Source organism: Loxodonta africana, chromosome 13, assembly GCF_030014295.1.
Source record: "Loxodonta africana isolate mLoxAfr1 chromosome 13, mLoxAfr1.hap2, whole genome shotgun sequence".
NCBI classification, from domain to species: domain Eukaryota; kingdom Metazoa; phylum Chordata; class Mammalia; order Proboscidea; family Elephantidae; genus Loxodonta; species Loxodonta africana.
The window spans coordinates 2,599,531-2,619,111 of NC_087354.1; the positions used below are offsets into that span (position 1 = coordinate 2,599,531).

Consider the following 19,581-nt stretch of genomic DNA (forward strand, 5'->3'; position numbering starts at 1 on the left):
GAAAAATGTGCGCTTGAGTCGTCTCCGATAGCCGGGGTCCAAGTCCGATACATCCTAGGGAATTTTGAGAAATGCACAACGAGAAGAATGTATTTTCCCAAGATATTTATGGGAGGTGAATGGCTCAGAGCTCTACGGGAGACTGGTCAACTTGCCATATTGAAAGCGTTTGTCAGTTTCAGCTGGCTTCTTAGGATCTGCAGGGCACTTTTCCCAGGAATCTTGAAATTGGATGAGAGATTCCGTAGTCTGATAGCTGGCTCCAGCTTTCAAGTGAAGGTAGCTGCACAGATACCTGCGTAGAAAATCTAAAGTCAGGGTCTATGCCACGTGTGAGGAGGACACGAGGGTCGTGAGCAGTTTCAGGTTCATGCCACAGGAAGTCGTGTTTCCTTGGAGCTGTAGACAGTGAATGCAGGTGTAAATGCTGCCTTGCACGAGTGCAAAGATCACTGTTCCTACACAGTTCATTGGAATCCCGTAGAGTTTCCATAAGACTCCTGCTCTGTTTGTCCGAAGAGATCTTCTGATGGTTGATAAACGGGAGGAGATATGTTCCCTGAGTTACCGTTCTTTGGGAAAGAGGTGGCCGGGTCTGTGTCTCTGCATGGCACAAGGGTGAAATCAAACTCCGGAAATTCGTAGGAGAAGTTTGGGGCAAATTCTTGGAGTAAGCACTCTTCTGAGTGCCCCACAGCTCGTTTGAAGATCCTCAGTTTGGGGAGCCCTTGGGTGTAATTTGCTGAGAGTGCTCGTGCACGGGACAGTGCCTGTGGACACAGATTTGGCTTCCTTGTTACATGGGCCAGGGCTGATCAAAACGAAAAGCCTCTCCTTCCCTGGGGCCTCCTGAGTTTTTTTACTACGGTCTGAGACCTCTATGCCATGTCCTGATCTGGCACATGTCTGCCTTTCTGTCAAGGGTGAGCAGTCTCCCTAATGGGTTAGAAGTGTGTGTCTTGATGTTGTCCATATTTTTGAGCACATGTGGGAAAAACCTTAGCTGTTAGACCATGGATGTCTCTCGTCCGATGTCTGGCTTACTTCTTTGTCCTTCCTAAAAGGATTGCAAGGTCCAGGCCTGTTTTCCCGCTTTCATGAGGGTCAAGCTACTCCCCAGGAACCTAGAAGAGGATGTGCGAACATTCTCATCCTGCATGATTCCGGGCTGGATGGAAGATGTCTGTGGTAAGGAACTTGAGGACTCAGGTGATTTTTCCTGGGGATTGATATGTCTCGGGTCAATGATGACACCTCCACTTCTCTGGAAGAGAAATGATGACATTAAAATCACGCTCAATAGGATCACGCTGAGGCCCAGAGGGAAACTGCTTTTCCCCAATCTTAATGATCTCCCTTAGAATGGAGCCCGTTTTGATTCCTTTTACGTCCAGCACGTGATCGAAAACTCCTCACTGACCGATTTTTGTCAAGCTGATTCCTTGGCTCCTTTCCTCTTTTTCTCTGACTTAGAAAGACCTACTTCCAAGAGATTCACCACAGGAAGAACACAAGGTGAGTGAATGACGGCAGTTTTACCTTGTCCCTGCTGATACTTGGTCAAGTGAAAATGGAGCCCAAAAGGCAGTCGGGTTTTGTGGAGAAGCTGAGACGCGTACCCTGCTTTTAGCTTGACCTGACCGATTGAATAAGTGGCGGTGATATGCACGGGTGGATAGTTAGGAAGCACAGGAACCTGGAAGAATTTCCACTTGAGGAATTTCTGATCATCCGGTGCCCAGCCTGGTATGTCTACGGAATTGAGAGAATGCACAGCTAGACAAATGTGCTTTTCTCATATATTTTCCGCTTGGGAATGGCTAGGAGCTCTACTGGAGAAACCGGACATACTTGCCATAGTTGAAAGCCTGTGTCAGTTGCGACTGGACGATTAGGATCTGCCGGGTATCTTTCCCACAAATCCTGGCATTGGATGAACAATCGAGTAGTCTGATACCTCACTGTCGCTATCAAGAAAAGGTAGCAGCACAAATATCTGAGTCAAAAAACTAAGGTCAGGTTCGATGGCATTTGGTAAACGCGATGCGCGCGTCATGACTAGTTTCAGGTACGTGCCACAGGAAGTCACGATCGGCTAACACTCTTGTCAGGAAATGCAGGCATAACTGCTGCCTTCCACATGCGGAAAGATCATTTTCTTGACAGTTCTTTGGAATCTCATAGAGATTCTGTAGAACTGCTTTTCTGTATGCCCTACAGGATCCTGTGGTGGTTGATATACAGGTGGAGATGTTCTCCCTCTATAGGGATTATTCGGGCCTGAGGTAGATTGGATTGTGTCTCTACACGGCTCAGTGGTGAAATCAAAGTGTTGAAGGACTGTGGAAATTTCTAGAAGTGTTGGCACAATTCTTGGAAAGGAACTCATTTCCAAAGGTCCTTCCAGCTGATTTGAAGATCCCCAGTTACTGGGGACTCTTGGGTGCCGTTTCCCGAGAGTCCAACACGTTGGACAGTGCCCCTGGACGCATATTTGGCTGCCTTCAACACATCAGTCGGGGTTAATCAATTGCAAAGGCTCCTGTTGCCTGCGTGCTCCTAAGAATTTGTACTACATCCAGGCACGAGTCTCACCTTGTGTCAAGGGTCAGCAGTCTCCCCAGTGGGTTGTAAATGGGTGTCTTGATTTTGTGCATATGTTTGCGACTATCTGGGAGAAAGCATAGCCATAGGGAAGTGAGCTTCTCTCCTGTGATCTTTGTCTTACTGATTTGCCCTTTTCCAAGGGATAGTGAGGTCGATGTCTGTTGTCCTGCTTTCATGGGGGTCAAGCCAACTCCCCTGGAAACTGGAAGACGATGTGTGAATTCTCTCACCCAGTGTCATTCCTCGGTGGAAGGAAGACATTTGTGGTAAGCATCTTCAGGTCTCAGGGGATTTTTCCTGGGGAGAGATATGGCTCGGGTCAATGATGACATAACCTGTCTCGAAGAGAGATGATGACCTCAAAATCGTGCTCAGTGGGTTTATGCTGAGGCCCTGCGAGACACTCCTTTGCCCCGGCCTTATAGATCTTCTTTAGAGCAGACCCCCATTTTCATTCCTTTCACCTGCACCAAGTGATCCAAAACACCTGGGTGGCTGATTTTTGTCAGGCTGATTCCTTGGCTCTTTTCCTCTTTTTGTGTCATTTAGAAAGACCTGCTTCCATGAAACTCACCGTGGCGAGGTCACAAGGTGAGGGAATTACCGTGATTTTCCCTGGCCCCATCTGACACTTGGACAAGTGAGGATGCAGCCCAAAAGGCAGTAGAGGTTGTTGACAAAGCTGAGGCATGTCCCCTGGTGTTTGCTTGACCTTGCCTGGTTGACTAAGTGGCAGTGATGTGCGTGGATGGATACTCAGGAATCTGAGGATCCTGAAAAATGTGCGCTTGAGTCGTCTCCGATAGCCGGGGTCCAAGTCCGATACATCCTAGGGAATTTTGAGAAATGCACAACGAGAAGAATGTATTTTCCCAAGATATTTATGGGAGGTGAATGGCTCAGAGCTCTACGGGAGACTGGTCAACTTGCCATATTGAAAGCGTTTGTCAGTTTCAGCTGGCTTCTTAGGATCTGCAGGGCACTTTTCCCAGGAATCTTGAAATTGGATGAGAGATTCCGTAGTCTGATAGCTGGCTCCAGCTTTCAAGTGAAGGTAGCTGCACAGATACCTGCGTAGAAAATCTAAAGTCAGGGTCTATGCCACGTGTGAGGAGGACACGAGGGTCGTGAGCAGTTTCAGGTTCATGCCACAGGAAGTCGTGTTTCCTTGGAGCTGTAGACAGTGAATGCAGGTGTAAATGCTGCCTTGCACGAGTGCAAAGATCACTGTTCCTACACAGTTCATTGGAATCCCGTAGAGTTTCCATAAGACTCCTGCTCTGTTTGTGCGAAGAGATCTTCTGATGGTTGATAAACGGGAGGAGATATGTTCCCTGAGTTACCGTTCTTTGGGAAAGAGGTGGCCGGGTCAGTGTCTCTGCATGGCACAAGGGTGAAATCAAACTCCGGAAATTCGTAGGAGAAGTTTGGGGCAAATTCTTGGAGTAAGCACTCTTCTGAGTGCCCCACAGCTCGTTTGAAGATCCTCAGTTTGGGGAGCCCTTGGGTGTAATTTGCTGAGAGTGCTCGTGCACGGGACAGTGCCTGTGGACACAGATTTGGCTTCCTTGTTACATGGGCCAGGGCTGATCAAAACGAAAAGCCTCTCCTTCCCTGGGGCCTCCTGAGTTTTTTTACTACGGTCTGAGACCTCTATGCCATGTCCTGATCTGGCACATGTCTGCCTTTCTGTCAAGGGTGAGCAGTCTCCCTAATGGGTTAGAAGTGTGTGTCTTGATGTTGTCCATATTTTTGAGCACATGTGGGAAAAACCTTAGCTGTTAGACCATGGATGTCTCTCGTCCGATGTCTGGCTTACTTCTTTGTCCTTCCTAAAAGGATTGCAAGGTCCAGGCCTGTTTTCCCGCTTTCATGAGGGTCAAGCTACTCCCCAGGAACCTAGAAGAGGATGTGCGAACATTCTCATCCTGCATGATTCCGGGCTGGATGGAAGATGTCTGTGGTAAGGAACTTGAGGACTCAGGTGATTTTTCCTGGGGATTGATATGTCTCGGGTCAATGATGACACCTCCACTTCTCTGGAAGAGAAATGATGACATTAAAATCACGCTCAATAGGATCACGCTGAGGCCCAGAGGGAAACTGCTTTTCCCCAATCTTAATGATCTCCCTTAGAATGGAGCCCGTTTTGATTCCTTTTACGTCCAGCACGTGATCGAAAACTCCTCACTGACCGATTTTTGTCAAGCTGATTCCTTGGCTCCTTTCCTCTTTTTCTCTGACTTAGAAAGACCTACTTCCAAGAGATTCACCACAGGAAGAACACAAGGTGAGTGAATGACGGCAGTTTTACCTTGTCCCTGCTGATACTTGGTCAAGTGAAAATGGAGCCCAAAAGGCAGTCGGGCTTTGTGGAGAAGCTGAGACGCGTACCCTGCTTTTAGCTTGACCTGACCGATTGAATAAGTGGCGGTGATATGCACGGGTGGATAGTTAGGAAGCACAGGAACCTGGAAGAATTTCCACTTGAGGAATTTCTGATCATCCGGTGCCCAGCCTGGTATGTCTACGGAATTGAGAGAATGCACAGCTAGACAAATGTGCTTTTCTCATATATTTTCCGCTTGGGAATGGCTAGGAGCTCTACTGGAGAAACCGGACATACTTGCCATAGTTGAAAGCCTGTGTCAGTTGCGACTGGACGATTAGGATCTGCCGGGTATCTTTCCCACAAATCCTGGCATTGGATGAACAATCGAGTAGTCTGATACCTCACTGTCGCTATCAAGAAAAGGTAGCAGCACAAATATCTGAGTCAAAAAACTAAGGTCAGGTTCGATGGCATTTGGTAAACGCGATGCGCGCGTCATGACTAGTTTCAGGTACGTGCCACAGGAAGTCACGATCGGCTAACACTCTTGTCAGGAAATGCAGGCATAACTGCTGCCTTCCACATGCGGAAAGATCATTTTCTTGACAGTTCTTTGGAATCTCATAGAGATTCTGTAGAACTGCTTTTCTGTATGCCCTACAGGATCCTGTGGTGGTTGATATACAGGTGGAGATGTTCTCCCTCTATAGGGATTATTCGGGCCTGAGGTAGATTGGATTGTGTCTCTACACGGCTCAGTGGTGAAATCAAAGTGTTGAAGGACTGTGGAAATTTCTAGAAGTGTTGGCACAATTCTTGGAAAGGAACTCATTTCCAAAGGTCCTTCCAGCTGATTTGAAGATCCCCAGTTACTGGGGACTCTTGGGTGCCGTTTCCCGAGAGTCCAACACGTTGGACAGTGCCCCTGGACGCATATTTGGCTGCCTTCAACACATCAGTCGGGGTTAATCAATTGCAAAGGCTCCTGTTGCCTGCGTGCTCCTAAGAATTTGTACTACATCCAGGCACGAGTCTCACCTTGTGTCAAGGGTCAGCAGTCTCCCCAGTGGGTTGTAAATGGGTGTCTTGATTTTGTGCATATGTTTGCGACTATCTGGGAGAAAGCATAGCCATAGGGAAGTGAGCTTCTCTCCTGTGATCTTTGTCTTACTGATTTGCCCTTTTCCAAGGGATAGTGAGGTCGATGTCTGTTGTCCTGCTTTCATGGGGGTCAAGCCAACTCCCCTGGAAACTGGAAGACGATGTGTGAATTCTCTCACCCAGTGTCATTCCTCGGTGGAAGGAAGACATTTGTGGTAAGCATCTTCAGGTCTCAGGGGATTTTTCCTGGGGAGAGATATGGCTCGGGTCAATGATGACATAACCTGTCTCGAAGAGAGATGATGACCTCAAAATCGTGCTCAGTGGGTTTATGCTGAGGCCCTGCGAGACACTCCTTTGCCCCGGCCTTATAGATCTTCTTTAGAGCAGACCCCCATTTTCATTCCTTTCACCTGCACCAAGTGATCCAAAACACCTGGGTGGCTGATTTTTGTCAGGCTGATTCCTTGGCTCTTTTCCTCTTTTTGTGTCATTTAGAAAGACCTGCTTCCATGAAACTCACCGTGGCGAGGTCACAAGGTGAGGGAATTACCGTGATTTTCCCTGGCCCCATCTGACACTTGGACAAGTGAGGATGCAGCCCAAAAGGCAGTAGAGGTTGTTGACAAAGCTGAGGCATGTCCCCTGGTGTTTGCTTGACCTTGCCTGGTTGACTAAGTGGCAGTGATGTGCGTGGATGGATACTCAGGAATCTGAGGATCCTGAAAAATGTGCGCTTGAGTCGTCTCCGATAGCCGGGGTCCAAGTCCGATACATCCTAGGGAATTTTGAGAAATGCACAACGAGAAGAATGTATTTTCCCAAGATATTTATGGGAGGTGAATGGCTCAGAGCTCTACGGGAGACTGGTCAACTTGCCATATTGAAAGCGTTTGTCAGTTTCAGCTGGCTTCTTAGGATCTGCAGGGCACTTTTCCCAGGAATCTTGAAATTGGATGAGAGATTCCGTAGTCTGATAGCTGGCTCCAGCTTTCAAGTGAAGGTAGCTGCACAGATACCTGCGTAGAAAATCTAAAGTCAGGGTCTATGCCACGTGTGAGGAGGACACGAGGGTCGTGAGCAGTTTCAGGTTCATGCCACAGGAAGTCGTGTTTCCTTGGAGCTGTAGACAGTGAATGCAGGTGTAAATGCTGCCTTGCACGAGTGCAAAGATCACTGTTCCTACACAGTTCATTGGAATCCCGTAGAGTTTCCATAAGACTCCTGCTCTGTTTGTGCGAAGAGATCTTCTGATGGTTGATAAACGGGAGGAGATATGTTCCCTGAGTTACCGTTCTTTGGGAAAGAGGTGGCCGGGTCTGTGTCTCTGCATGGCACAAGGGTGAAATCAAACTCCGGAAATTCGTAGGAGAAGTTTGGGGCAAATTCTTGGAGTAAGCACTCTTCTGAGTGCCCCACAGCTCGTTTGAAGATCCTCAGTTTGGGGAGCCCTTGGGTGTAATTTGCTGAGAGTGCTCGTGCACGGGACAGTGCCTGTGGACACAGATTTGGCTTCCTTGTTACATGGGCCAGGGCTGATCAAAACGAAAAGCCTCTCCTTCCCTGGGGCCTCCTGAGTTTTTTTACTACGGTCTGAGACCTCTATGCCATGTCCTGATCTGGCACATGTCTGCCTTTCTGTCAAGGGTGAGCAGTCTCCCTAATGGGTTAGAAGTGTGTGTCTTGATGTTGTCCATATTTTTGAGCACATGTGGGAAAAACCTTAGCTGTTAGACCATGGATGTCTCTCGTCCAATGTCTGGCTTACTTCTTTGTCCTTCCTAAAAGGATTGCAAGGTCCAGGCCTGTTTTCCCGCTTTCATGAGGGTCAAGCTACTCCCCAGGAACCTAGAAGAGGATGTGCGAACATTCTCATCCTGCATGATTCCGGGCTGGATGGAAGATGTCTGTGGTAAGGAACTTGAGGACTCAGGTGATTTTTCCTGGGGATTGATATGTCTCGGGTCAATGATGACACCTCCACTTCTCTGGAAGAGAAATGATGACATTAAAATCACGCTCAATAGGATCACGCTGAGGCCCAGAGGGAAACTGCTTTTCCCCAATCTTAATGATCTCCCTTAGAATGGAGCCCGTTTTGATTCCTTTTACGTCCAGCACGTGATCGAAAACTCCTCACTGACCGATTTTTGTCAAGCTGATTCCTTGGCTCCTTTCCTCTTTTTCTCTGACTTAGAAAGACCTACTTCCAAGAGATTCACCACAGGAAGAACACAAGGTGAGTGAATGACGGCAGTTTTACCTTGTCCCTGCTGATACTTGGTCAAGTGAAAATGGAGCCCAAAAGGCAGTCGGGCTTTGTGGAGAAGCTGAGACGCGTACCCTGCTTTTAGCTTGACCTGACCGATTGAATAAGTGGCGGTGATATGCACGGGTGGATAGTTAGGAAGCACAGGAACCTGGAAGAATTTCCACTTGAGGAATTTCTGATCATCCGGTGCCCAGCCTGGTATGTCTACGGAATTGAGAGAATGCACAGCTAGACAAATGTGCTTTTCTCATATATTTTCCGCTTGGGAATGGCTAGGAGCTCTACTGGAGAAACCGGACATACTTGCCATAGTTGAAAGCCTGTGTCAGTTGCGACTGGACGATTAGGATCTGCCGGGTATCTTTCCCACAAATCCTGGCATTGGATGAACAATCGAGTAGTCTGATACCTCACTGTCGCTATCAAGAAAAGGTAGCAGCACAAATATCTGAGTCAAAAAACTAAGGTCAGGTTCGATGGCATTTGGTAAACGCGATGCGCGCGTCATGACTAGTTTCAGGTACATGCCACAGGAAGTCACGATCGGCTAACACTCTTGTCAGGAAATGCAGGCATAACTGCTGCCTTCCACATGCGGAAAGATCATTTTCTTGACAGTTCTTTGGAATCTCATAGAGATTCTGTAGAACTGCTTTTCTGTATGCCCTACAGGATCCTGTGGTGGTTGATATACAGGTGGAGATGTTCTCCCTCTATAGGGATTATTCGGGCCTGAGGTAGATTGGATTGTGTCTCTACACGGCTCAGTGGTGAAATCAAAGTGTTGAAGGACTGTGGAAATTTCTAGAAGTGTTGGCACAATTCTTGGAAAGGAACTCATTTCCAAAGGTCCTTCCAGCTGATTTGAAGATCCCCAGTTACTGGGGACTCTTGGGTGCCGTTTCCCGAGAGTCCAACACGTTGGACAGTGCCCCTGGACGCATATTTGGCTGCCTTCAACACATCAGTCGGGGTTAATCAATTGCAAAGGCTCCTGTTGCCTGCGTGCTCCTAAGAATTTGTACTACATCCAGGCACGAGTCTCACCTTGTGTCAAGGGTCAGCAGTCTCCCCAGTGGGTTGTAAATGGGTGTCTTGATTTTGTGCATATGTTTGCGACTATCTGGGAGAAAGCATAGCCATAGGGAAGTGAGCTTCTCTCCTGTGATCTTTGTCTTACTGATTTGCCCTTTTCCAAGGGATAGTGAGGTCGATGTCTGTTGTCCTGCTTTCATGGGGGTCAAGCCAACTCCCCTGGAAACTGGAAGACGATGTGTGAATTCTCTCACCCAGTGTCATTCCTCGGTGGAAGGAAGACATTTGTGGTAAGCATCTTCAGGTCTCAGGGGATTTTTCCTGGGGAGAGATATGGCTCGGGTCAATGATGACATAACCTGTCTCGAAGAGAGATGATGACCTCAAAATCGTGCTCAGTGGGTTTATGCTGAGGCCCTGCGAGACACTCCTTTGCCCCGGCCTTATAGATCTTCTTTAGAGCAGACCCCCATTTTCATTCCTTTCACCTGCACCAAGTGATCCAAAACACCTGGGTGGCTGATTTTTGTCAGGCTGATTCCTTGGCTCTTTTCCTCTTTTTGTGTCATTTAGAAAGACCTGCTTCCATGAAACTCACCGTGGCGAGGTCACAAGGTGAGGGAATTACCGTGATTTTCCCTGGCCCCATCTGACACTTGGACAAGTGAGGATGCAGCCCAAAAGGCAGTAGAGGTTGTTGACAAAGCTGAGGCATGTCCCCTGGTGTTTGCTTGACCTTGCCTGGTTGACTAAGTGGCAGTGATGTGCGTGGATGGATACTCAGGAATCTGAGGATCCTGAAAAATGTGCGCTTGAGTCGTCTCCGATAGCCGGGGTCCAAGTCCGATACATCCTAGGGAATTTTGAGAAATGCACAACGAGAAGAATGTATTTTCCCAAGATATTTATGGGAGGTGAATGGCTCAGAGCTCTACGGGAGACTGGTCAACTTGCCATATTGAAAGCGTTTGTCAGTTTCAGCTGGCTTCTTAGGATCTGCAGGGCACTTTTCCCAGGAATCTTGAAATTGGATGAGAGATTCCGTAGTCTGATAGCTGGCTCCAGCTTTCAAGTGAAGGTAGCTGCACAGATACCTGCGTAGAAAATCTAAAGTCAGGGTCTATGCCACGTGTGAGGAGGACACGAGGGTCGTGAGCAGTTTCAGGTTCATGCCACAGGAAGTCGTGTTTCCTTGGAGCTGTAGACAGTGAATGCAGGTGTAAATGCTGCCTTGCACGAGTGCAAAGATCACTGTTCCTACACAGTTCATTGGAATCCCGTAGAGTTTCCATAAGACTCCTGCTCTGTTTGTGCCAAGAGATCTTCTGATGGTTGATAAACAGGAGGAGATATGTTCCCTGAGTTACCGTTCTTTGGGAAAGAGGTGGCCGGGTCTGTGTCTCTGCATGGCACAAGGGTGAAATCAAACTCCGGAAATTCGTAGGAGAAGTTTGGGGCAAATTCTTGGAGTAAGCACTCTTCTGAGTGTTCCACAGCTCGTTTGAAGATCCCCAGTTTGGGGAACCCTTGCGTGTAATTTGCTGAGAGTGCTCGTGCACGGGACAGTGCCTGTGGACACAGATTTGGCTTCCTTGTTACATGGGCCAGGGCTGATCAAAATGAAAAGCCTCTCCTTGCCTGGGGCCTCCTGAGTTTTTTTACTACGGTCTGAGACCTCTATGCCATGTCCTGATCTGGCACATGTCTGCCTTTCTGTCAAGGGTGAGCAGTCTCCCTAATGGGTTAGAAGTGCGTGTCTTGATGTTGTCCATATTTTTGAGCACATGTGGGAAAAACCTTAGCTGTTAGACCATGGATGTCTCTCGTCCGATGTCTGGCTTACTTCTTTGTCCTTCCTAAAAGGCTTGCAAGGTCCAGGCCTGTTTTCCCGCTTTCATGAGGGTCAAGCTACTCCCCAGGAAACTGGAAGAGGATGTGCGAACATTCTCATCCTGCATGATTCCGGGCTGGATGGAAGATGTCTGTGGTAAGGAACTTGAGGACTCAGGTGATTTTTCCTGGGGATTGATATGTCTCGGGTCAATGATGACACCTCCACTTCTCTGGAAGAGAAATGATGACATTAAAATCACGCTCAATAGGATCACGCTGAGGCCCAGAGGGAAACTGCTTTTCCCAATCTTAATGATCTCCTTTAGAATGGAGCCCGTTTTGATTCCTTTTACGTCCAGCACGTGATCGAAAACTCCTCACTGACCGATTTTTGTCAAGCTGATTCCTTGGCTCCTTTCCTCTTTTTCTCTGACTTAGAAAGACCTACTTCCAAGAGATTCACCACAGGAAGAACACAAGGTGAGTGAATGACGGCAGTTTTACCTTGTTCCTGCTGATACTTGGACAAGTGAAAATGGAGCCCAAAAGGCAGTCGGGCTTTGTGGAGAAGCTGAGACGCGTACCCTGCTTTTAGCTTGACCTGACCGATTGAATAAGTGGCGGTGATATGCACGGGTGGATAGTTAGGAAGCACAGGAACCTGGAAGAATTTCCACTTGAGGAATTTCTGATCATCCGGTGCCCAGCCTGGTATGTCTACGGAATTGAGAGAATGCACAGCGAGACAAATGTGCTTTTCTCATATATTTTCCGCTTGGGAATGGCTAGGAGCTCTACTGGAGAAACCGGACATACTTGCCATAGTTGAAAGCCTGTGTCAGTTGCGACTGGACGATTAGGATCTGCCGGGTATCTTTCCCACAAATCCTGGCATTGGATGAACAATCGAGTAGTCTGATACCTCACTGTAGCTATCAAGAAAAGGTAGCAGCACAAATATCTGAGTCAAAAAACTAAGGTCAGGTTCGACAACATTTGGTAAACGCGATGCGCGCGTCATGACTAGTTTCAGGTACGTGCCACAGGAAGTCACGATCGGCTAACACTCTAGTCAGGAAATGCAGGCATAACTGCTGCCTTCCACATGTGGAAAGATCATTTTCTTGACAGTTCTTTGGAATCTCATAGAGATTCTGTAGAACTGCTTTTCTGTATGCCCCACAGGATCCTGTGGTGGTTGATATACAGGTGGAGATGTTCTCCCTCTACAGGGATTATTCGGGCCTGAGGTAGATTGGATTGTGTCTCTACACGGCTCAGTGGTGAAATCAAAGTGTTGAAGGACTGTGGAAATTTCTAGAAGTGTTGGCACAATTCTTGGAAAGGAACTCATTTCCAAAGGTCCTTCCAGCTGATTTGAAGATCCCCAGTTACTGGGGACTCTTGGGTGCCGTTTCCCGAGAGTCCAACACGTTGGACAGTGCCCCTGGACGCATATTTGGCTGCCTTCAACACATCAGTCGGGGTTAATCAATTGCAAAGGCTCCTGTTGCCTGCGTGCTCCTAAGAATTTGTACTACATCCAGGCACGAGTCTCACCTTGTGTCAAGGGTCAACAGTCTCCCCAGTGGGTTGTAAATGAGTGTCTCGATTTTGTGCATATGTTTGCGAATATCTGGGAGAAAGCATAGCCATAGGGAAATGAGCTTCTCTCCTGTGATCTTTGTCTTACTGATTTGCCCTTTTCCAAGGGATAGTGAGGTCGATGTCTGTTGTCCTGCTTTCATGGGGGTCAAGCCAACTCCCCTGGAAACTGGAAGACGATGTGTGAATTCTCTCACCCAGTGTCATTCCTCGGTGGAAGGAAGACATTTGTGGTAAGCATCTTCAGGTCTCAGGGGATTTTTCCTGGGGAGAGATATGGCTCGGGTCAATGATGACATAACCTGTCTCGAAGAGAGATGATGACCTCAAAATCGTGCTCAGTGGGTTTATGCTGAGGCCCTGCGAGACACTCCTTTGCCCCGGCCTTATAGATCTTCTTTAGAGCAGACCCCCATTTTCATTCCTTTCACCTGCACCAAGTGATCCAAAACACCTGGGTGGCTGATTTTTGTCAGGCTGATTCCTTGGCTCTTTTCCTCTTTTTGTGTCATTTAGAAAGACCTGCTTCCATGAAACTCACCGTGGCGAGGTCACAAGGTGAGGGAATTACCGTGATTTTCCCTGGCCCCATCTGACACTTGGACAAGTGAGGATGCAGCCCAAAAGGCAGTAGAGGTTGTTGACAAAGCTGAGGCATGTCCCCTGGTGTTTGCTTGACCTTGCCTGGTTGACTAAGTGGCAGTGATGTGCGTGGATGGATACTCAGGAATCTGAGGATCCTGAAAAATGTGCGCTTGAGTCGTCTCCGATAGCCGGGGTCCAAGTCCGATACATCCTAGGGAATTTTGAGAAATGCACAACGAGAAGAATGTATTTTCCCAAGATATTTATGGGAGGTGAATGGCTCAGAGCTCTACGGGAGACTGGTCAACTTGCCATATTGAAAGCGTTTGTCAGTTTCAGCTGGCTTCTTAGGATCTGCAGGGCACTTTTCCCAGGAATCTTGAAATTGGATGAGAGATTCCGTAGTCTGATAGCTGGCTCCAGCTTTCAAGTGAAGGTAGCTGCACAGATACCTGCGTAGAAAATCTAAAGTCAGGGTCTATGCCACGTGTGAGGAGGACACGAGGGTCGTGAGCAGTTTCAGGTTCATGCCACAGGAAGTCGTGTTTCCTTGGAGCTGTAGACAGTGAATGCAGGTGTAAATGCTGCCTTGCACGAGTGCAAAGATCACTGTTCCTACACAGTTCATTGGAATCCCGTAGAGTTTCCATAAGACTCCTGCTCTGTTTGTGCGAAGAGATCTTCTGATGGTTGATAAACGGGAGGAGATATGTTCCCTGAGTTACCGTTCTTTGGGAAAGAGGTGGCCGGGTCTGTGTCTCTGCATGGCACAAGGGTGAAATCAAACTCCGGAAATTCGTAGGAGAAGTTTGGGGCAAATTATTGGGGTAAGCACTCTTCTGAGTGCCCCACAGCTCGTTTGAAGATCCTCAGTTTGGGGAGCCCTTGGGTGTAATTTGCTGAGAGTGCTCGTGCACGGGACAGTGCCTGTGGACACAGATTTGGCTTCCTTGTTACATGGGCCAGGGCTGATCAAAACGAAAAGCCTCTCCTTCCCTGGGGCCTCCTGAGTTTTTTTACTACGGTCTGAGACCTCTATGCCATGTCCTGATCTGGCACATGTCTGCCTTTCTGTCAAGGGTGAGCAGTCTCCCTAATGGGTTAGAAGTGTGTGTCTTGATGTTGTCCATATTTTTGAGCACATGTGGGAAAAACCTTAGCTGTTAGACCATGGATGTCTCTCGTCCGATGTCTGGCTTACTTCTTTGTCCTTCCTAAAAGGATTGCAAGGTCCAGGCCTGTTTTCCCGCTTTCATGAGGGTCAAGCTACTCCCCAGGAACCTAGAAGAGGATGTGCGAACATTCTCATCCTGCATGATTCCGGGCTGGATGGAAGATGTCTGTGGTAAGGAACTTGAGGACTCAGGTGATTTTTCCTGGGGATTGATATGTCTCGGGTCAATGATGACACCTCCACTTCTCTGGAAGAGAAATGATGACATTAAAATCACGCTCAATAGGATCACGCTGAGGCCCAGAGGGAAACTGCTTTTCCCCAATCTTAATGATCTCCCTTAGAATGGAGCCCGTTTTGATTCCTTTTACGTCCAGCACGTGATCGAAAACTCCTCACTGACCGATTTTTGTCAAGCTGATTCCTTGGCTCCTTTCCTCTTTTTCTCTGACTTAGAAAGACCTACTTCCAAGAGATTCACCACAGGAAGAACACAAGGTGAGTGAATGACGGCAGTTTTACCTTGTCCCTGCTGATACTTGGTCAAGTGAAAATGGAGCCCAAAAGGCAGTCGGGTTTTGTGGAGAAGCTGAGATGCGTACCCTGCTTTTAGCTTGACCTGACCGATTGAATAAGTGGCGGTGATATGCACGGGTGGATAGTTAGGAAGCACAGGAACCTGGAAGAATTTCCACTTGAGGAATTTCTGATCATCCGGTGCCCAGCCTGGTATGTCTACGGAATTGAGAGAATGCACAGCTAGACAAATGTGCTTTTCTCATATATTTTCCGCTTGGGAATGGCTAGGAGCTCTACTGGAGAAACCGGACATACTTGCCATAGTTGAAAGCCTGTGTCAGTTGCGACTGGACGATTAGGATCTGCCGGGTATCTTTCCCACAAATCCTGGCATTGGATGAACAATCGAGTAGTCTGATACCTCACTGTCGCTATCAAGAAAAGGTAGCAGCACAAATATCTGAGTCAAAAAACTAAGGTCAGGTTCGATGGCATTTGGTAAACGCGATGCGCGCGTCATGACTAGTTTCAGGTACGTGCCACAGGAAGTCACGATCGGCTAACACTCTTGTCAGGAAATGCAGGCATAACTGCTGCCTTCCACATGCGGAAAGATCATTTTCTTGACAGTTCTTTGGAATCTCATAGAGATTCTGTAGAACTGCTTTTCTGTATGCCCTACAGGATCCTGTGGTGGTTGATATACAGGTGGAGATGTTCTCCCTCTATAGGGATTATTCGGGCCTGAGGTAGATTGGATTGTGTCTCTACACGGCTCAGTGGTGAAATCAAAGTGTTGAAGGACTGTGGAAATTTCTAGAAGTGTTGGCACAATTCTTGGAAAGGAACTCATTTCCAAAGGTCCTTCCAGCTGATTTGAAGATCCCCAGTTACTGGGGACTCTTGGGTGCCGTTTCCCGAGAGTCCAACACGTTGGACAGTGCCCCTGGACGCATATTTGGCTGCCTTCAACACATCAGTCGGGGTTAATCAATTGCAAAGGCTCCTGTTGCCTGCGTGCTCCTAAGAATTTGTACTACATCCAGGCACGAGTCTCACCTTGTGTCAAGGGTCAGCAGTCTCCCCAGTGGGTTGTAAATGGGTGTCTTGATTTTGTGCATATGTTTGCGACTATCTGGGAGAAAGCATAGCCATAGGGAAGTGAGCTTCTCTCCTGTGATCTTTGTCTTACTGATTTGCCCTTTTCCAAGGGATAGTGAGGTCGATGTCTGTTGTCCTGCTTTCATGGGGGTCAAGCCAACTCCCCTGGAAACTGGAAGACGATGTGTGAATTCTCTCACCCAGTGTCATTCCTCGGTGGAAGGAAGACATTTGTGGTAAGCATCTTCAGGTCTCAGGGGATTTTTCCTGGGGAGAGATATGGCTCGGGTCAATGATGACATAACCTGTCTCGAAGAGAGATGATGACCTCAAAATCGTGCTCAGTGGGTTTATGCTGAGGCCCTGCGAGACACTCCTTTGCCCCGGCCTTATAGATCTTCTTTAGAGCAGACCCCCATTTTCATTCCTTTCACCTGCACCAAGTGATCCAAAACACCTGGGTGGCTGATTTTTGTCAGGCTGATTCCTTGGCTCTTTTCCTCTTTTTGTGTCATTTAGAAAGACCTGCTTCCATGAAACTCACCGTGGCGAGGTCACAAGGTGAGGGAATTACCGTGATTTTCCCTGGCCCCATCTGACACTTGGACAAGTGAGGATGCAGCCCAAAAGGCAGTAGAGGTTGTTGACAAAGCTGAGGCATGTCCCCTGGTGTTTGCTTGACCTTGCCTGGTTGACTAAGTGGCAGTGATGTGCGTGGATGGATACTCAGGAATCTGAGGATCCTGAAAAATGTGCGCTTGAGTCGTCTCCGATAGCCGGGGTCCAAGTCCGATACATCCTAGGGAATTTTGAGAAATGCACAACGAGAAGAATGTATTTTCCCAAGATATTTATGGGAGGTGAATGGCTCAGAGCTCTACGGGAGACTGGTCAACTTGCCATATTGAAAGCGTTTGTCAGTTTCAGCTGGCTTCTTAGGATCTGCAGGGCACTTTTCCCAGGAATCTTGAAATTGGATGAGAGATTCCGTAGTCTGATAGCTGGCTCCAGCTTTCAAGTGAAGGTAGCTGCACAGATACCTGCGTAGAAAATCTAAAGTCAGGGTCTATGCCACGTGTGAGGAGGACACGAGGGTCGTGAGCAGTTTCAGGTTCATGCCACAGGAAGTCGTGTTTCCTTGGAGCTGTAGACAGTGAATGCAGGTGTAAATGCTGCCTTGCACGAGTGCAAAGATCACTGTTCCTACACAGTTCATTGGAATCCCGTAGAGTTTCCATAAGACTCCTGCTCTGTTTGTGCCAAGAGATCTTCTGATGGTTGATAAACAGGAGGAGATATGTTCCCTGAGTTACCGTTCTTTGGGAAAGAGGTGGCCGGGTCTGTGTCTCTGCATGGCACAAGGGTGAAATCAAACTCCGGAAATTGGTAGGAGAAGTTTGGGGCAAATTCTTGGAGTAAGCACTCTTCTGAGTGTTCCACAGCTCGTTTGAAGATCCCCAGTTTGGGGAACCCTTGCGTGTAATTTGCTGAGAGTGCTCGTGCACGGGACAGTGCCTGTGGACACAGATTTGGCTTCCTTGTTACATGGGCCAGGGCTGATCAAAATGAAAAGCCTCTCCTTCCCTGGGGCCTCCTGAGTTTTTTTACTACGGTCTGAGACCTCTATGCCATGTCCTGATCTGGCACATGTCTGCCTTTCTGTCAAGGGTGAGCAGTCTCCCTAATGGGTTAGAAGTGCGTGTCTTGATGTTGTCCATATTTTTGAGCACATGTGGGAAAAACCTTAGCTGTTAGACCATGGATGTCTCTCGTCCGATGTCTGGCTTACTTCTTTGTCCTTCCTAAAAGGCTTGCAAGGTCCAGGCCTGTTTTCCCGCTTTCATGAGGGTCAAGCTACTCCCCAGGAAACTGGAAGAGGATGTGCGAACATTCTCATCCTGCATGATTCCGGGCTGGATGGAAGATGTCTGTGGTAAGGAACTTGAGGACTCAGGTGATTTTTCCTGGGGATTGATATGTCTCGGGTCAATGATGACACCTCCACTTCTCTGGAAGAGAAATGATGACATTAAAATCACGCTCAATAGGATCACGCTGAGGCCCAGAGGGAAACTGCTTTTCCCAATCTTAATGATCTCCTTTAGAATGGAGCCCGTTTTGATTCCTTTTACGTCCAGCACGTGATCGAAAACTCCTCACTGACCGATTTTTGTCAAGCTGGTTCCTTGGCTCCTTTCCTCTTTTTCTCTGACTTAGAAAGACCTACTTCCAAGAGATTCACCACAGGAAGAACACAAGGTGAGTGAATGACGGCAGTTTTACCTTGTTCCTGCTGATACTTGGACAAGTGAAAATGGAGCCCAAAAGGCAGTCGGGTTTTGTGGAGAAGCTGAGACGCGTACCCTGCTTTTAGCTTGACCTGACCGATTGAATAAGTGGCGGTGATATGCACGGGTGGATAGTTAGGAAGCACAGGAACCTGGAAGAATTTCCACTTGAGGAATTTCTGATCATCCGGTGCCCAGCCTGGTATGTCTACGGAATTGAGAGAATGCACAGCGAGACAAATGTGCTTTTCTCATATATTTTCCGCTTTGGAATGGCTAGGAGCTCTACTGGAGAAACCGGACATACTTGCCATAGTTGAAAGCCTGTGTCAGTTGCGACTGGACGATTAGGATCTGCCGGGTATCTTTCCCACAAATCCTGGCATTGGATGAACAATCGAGTAGTCTGATACCTCACTGTAGCTATCAAGAAAAGGTAGCAGCACAAATATCTGAGTCAAAAAACTAAGGTCAGGTTCGATGGCATTTGGTAAACGCGATGCGCGCGTCATGACTAGTTTCAGGTACGTGCCACAGGAAGTCATGATCGGCTAACACTCTAGTCAGGAAATGCAGGCATAACTGCTGCCTTCCACATGCGGAAAGATCATTTTCTTGACAGTTCTTTGGAATCTCATAGAGATTCTGTAGAACTGCTTTTCTGTATGCCCCACAGGATCCTGTGGTGGTTGATATACAGGTGGAGATGTTCTCCCTCTACAGGGATTATTCGGGCCTGAGGTAGATTGGATTGTGTCTCTACACGGCTCAGTGGTGAAATCAAAGTGTTGAAGGACTGTGGAAATTTCTAGAAGTGTTGGCACAATTCTTGGAAAGGAACTCATTTCCAAAGGTCCTTCCAGCTGATTTGAAGATCCCCAGTTACTGGGGACTCTTGGGTGCCGTTTCCCGAGAGTCCAACACGTTGGACAGTGCCCCTGGACGCATATTTGGCTGCCTTCAACACATCAGTCGGGGTTAATCAATTGCAAAGGCTCCTGTTGCCTGCGTGCTCCTAAGAATTTGTACTACATCCAGGCACGAGTCTCACCTTGTGTCAAGGGTCAGCAGTCTCCCCAGTGGGTTGTAAATGGGTGTCTTGATTTTGTGCATATGTTTGCGACTATCT

At 47.9% G+C, this 19,581-nt stretch overlaps 11 non-coding genes across 11 annotated transcripts; all 11 read left to right on the forward strand.

The window, feature by feature from the left end:
• Positions 1-1,238: 1,238 nt before the first annotated feature.
• On the forward strand, positions 1,239-1,319 carry LOC135227425 (small nucleolar RNA SNORD115). Its single transcript, XR_010317590.1, has one exon. It is a non-coding gene; the product is annotated as a small nucleolar RNA SNORD115 (small nucleolar RNA).
• A 1,604-nt stretch (positions 1,320-2,923) lies between these two features.
• LOC111747980 (small nucleolar RNA SNORD115) lies at positions 2,924-3,001 on the forward strand. The gene has a single exon (XR_002783924.2). It is a non-coding gene; the product is annotated as a small nucleolar RNA SNORD115 (small nucleolar RNA).
• Positions 3,002-4,620: 1,619 nt separating this feature from the next.
• On the forward strand, positions 4,621-4,701 carry LOC111747981 (small nucleolar RNA SNORD115). The gene has a single exon (XR_002783925.2). It is a non-coding gene; the product is annotated as a small nucleolar RNA SNORD115 (small nucleolar RNA).
• Positions 4,702-6,305: 1,604 nt separating this feature from the next.
• LOC135227566 (small nucleolar RNA SNORD115) lies at positions 6,306-6,383 on the forward strand. The gene has a single exon (XR_010317729.1). It is a non-coding gene; the product is annotated as a small nucleolar RNA SNORD115 (small nucleolar RNA).
• A 1,619-nt stretch (positions 6,384-8,002) lies between these two features.
• On the forward strand, positions 8,003-8,083 carry LOC111747989 (small nucleolar RNA SNORD115). The gene has a single exon (XR_002783932.2). It is a non-coding gene; the product is annotated as a small nucleolar RNA SNORD115 (small nucleolar RNA).
• A 1,604-nt stretch (positions 8,084-9,687) lies between these two features.
• On the forward strand, positions 9,688-9,765 carry LOC111748004 (small nucleolar RNA SNORD115). The gene has a single exon (XR_002783947.1). It is a non-coding gene; the product is annotated as a small nucleolar RNA SNORD115 (small nucleolar RNA).
• A 1,619-nt stretch (positions 9,766-11,384) lies between these two features.
• LOC135227426 (small nucleolar RNA SNORD115) lies at positions 11,385-11,465 on the forward strand. Its single transcript, XR_010317591.1, has one exon. It is a non-coding gene; the product is annotated as a small nucleolar RNA SNORD115 (small nucleolar RNA).
• Positions 11,466-13,068: 1,603 nt separating this feature from the next.
• Positions 13,069-13,146, forward strand: LOC135227567 (small nucleolar RNA SNORD115). Its single transcript, XR_010317730.1, has one exon. It is a non-coding gene; the product is annotated as a small nucleolar RNA SNORD115 (small nucleolar RNA).
• Positions 13,147-14,765: 1,619 nt separating this feature from the next.
• Positions 14,766-14,846, forward strand: LOC135227427 (small nucleolar RNA SNORD115). The gene has a single exon (XR_010317592.1). It is a non-coding gene; the product is annotated as a small nucleolar RNA SNORD115 (small nucleolar RNA).
• Positions 14,847-16,450: 1,604 nt separating this feature from the next.
• Positions 16,451-16,528, forward strand: LOC135227568 (small nucleolar RNA SNORD115). The gene has a single exon (XR_010317731.1). It is a non-coding gene; the product is annotated as a small nucleolar RNA SNORD115 (small nucleolar RNA).
• Positions 16,529-18,147: 1,619 nt separating this feature from the next.
• Positions 18,148-18,228, forward strand: LOC135227428 (small nucleolar RNA SNORD115). Its single transcript, XR_010317593.1, has one exon. It is a non-coding gene; the product is annotated as a small nucleolar RNA SNORD115 (small nucleolar RNA).
• The last annotated feature ends 1,353 nt before the right edge of the window (positions 18,229-19,581 follow it).